This window comes from Microtus ochrogaster, chromosome 10 (assembly GCF_000317375.1).
Source record: "Microtus ochrogaster isolate Prairie Vole_2 chromosome 10, MicOch1.0, whole genome shotgun sequence".
NCBI lineage: Eukaryota > Metazoa > Chordata > Mammalia > Rodentia > Cricetidae > Microtus > Microtus ochrogaster.
Window position 1 is genome coordinate 27,579,127 of NC_022016.1, and position 1,867 is coordinate 27,580,993.

The following is a 1,867-nucleotide window of genomic DNA, read 5'->3' on the forward strand; positions in this document are numbered from 1 at the left end:
AGAGAGAGAGAGAGAAATGGAGAGGAGCACTGAGGAAAATATTCAAGGCAGAAGATAAAATGAAATTGATATATTTAGTCTATATTATAGGTTAAATCTTAAATTCCTGCAAAGGCTGTGAGAAATGACTCTTTGTCAGACAGTAGCATGGTTGGGAAGTGATTCAAACATTAGGAAGCAAGGAAATGAAGACCCTGGGTACATGTATGAATATGATAATGGAGCATTGGCCTTTCCTTCTTGCTTGGTCTGCTTTCTGGATGACATGAAGTGAGCAACTTCCTCTACCATCATCTCCATCATGCTCTGTTTTAACACTGATATGAAACCAATGCAGTCAAGAAAATGGATTCAGATCTTTGTAGTCTTTTACATTTACAGCATTTCTCTAAGAAAAGCTGAAGCCCACAGTCTGTGAGACCTTACTATATGGACTTACTGAGAAGGAAATGAATGCCGATGATGATAGTGAAATAAATAAGTACTGGGCAATGCACAGTCAAGAGCCAAAGATGATCAAATATCACTTTGGTTTTATTCTTATATAGAGTCATATGAAGAATTTGGAAAGGATGATGGTATGATTTATGTGTTTAATTCGGTGTGTGTGTCCACCACTGCAATATGAACTACTTCAGTACAATACCATGAATGACTAAATAACCTGAATCTTTGTAATTCTTGATTCAGATTCATACACACAGTGAATCCACGGTGAATATTAATTTGCCAGTAAACAAAAGAGGGAAATATGTTGCCCATAGCAATAATTAACAAACTTTCTTTTGTCCTTTTTCCACCTGATTTCCCATTTTTCACTTTCTTCCTCTCCCTCTTCCACTTCTTCCATCTGTATTGCAATGAGAGAACTATGAACACTTAGCATAAATTTCTGAGGAAGTATCAGTGGTATTTGTAGCATACAAGTAGTTATTACAATAAAACAAGACTGTACTTCTTGTCAAGAAGTCATTGCCAAAGGAATGAATCTCCATGATCATGTCTTGCTACTTTAGAGGACATGATTTAGCCAGATAAATTACTACACGACAGAAGCCAAACACCGAAAATCCTTTGCTATCTTTTTGATCTGCTTCCATAGGTCGCAAAATTCACACTTGGATTGGTTGGTTTCAATTTTATCAGATATGGTTTTACCCTGTGGGCCTTGTCAACTTGTCAAGACCACACAGTGAATATGAGGACAAGGTTAATACTCATCCTTTCTAATTTTCCAAAAGCCATGTCAAAATCTCCTTCTATATTCAGTCTTTACCAAAAATCACTGGATGATCATTATATGCCAGTAGTGCTCAACATTTCCTCAATATTCTTTTATCTAATAAATCATACACTGACTTATTTTGGTTAGTCTCTATTTCAGTCATTGTAAACAATGAATAGAAATATTAAACATAAATATATAGGATATGTATGTTGAATTTTATTATTTAATATTTTAAAAAGAAAGGACACAATTCTGTATCTTTATCAGATATGGCATTAATTTTCTGTTTAAGAAAACAACAGCAGAAAATGGTTCTTTGTTGAGGCAGTAACAGTCCCATGTATGGAAGAAAGAGTAGTGAGGTTTGAAAAGAATGTTGGCTTTTCTCAGTTTAATTGATTTGTAGATCTTACTATGGAAATATTTAAAATATAAGTTTTTTAAATTTTTTATTGAGAAAAAGAAAAAAACATTTCGCCTACTCCCAGCCTCTCATTTCTCTCCCCCTCCTCCCACCCTTCTCCCCCTCCCCCCACTCCTCTTCTCCCTCTCCAGTCCAAAGAGCAGTCAGGGTTTCCTGCCCTGTGGAAAGTCCAAGGTCCTCCCCCCTCCGTCCATGTCTAGGAAGGTGAACATCCA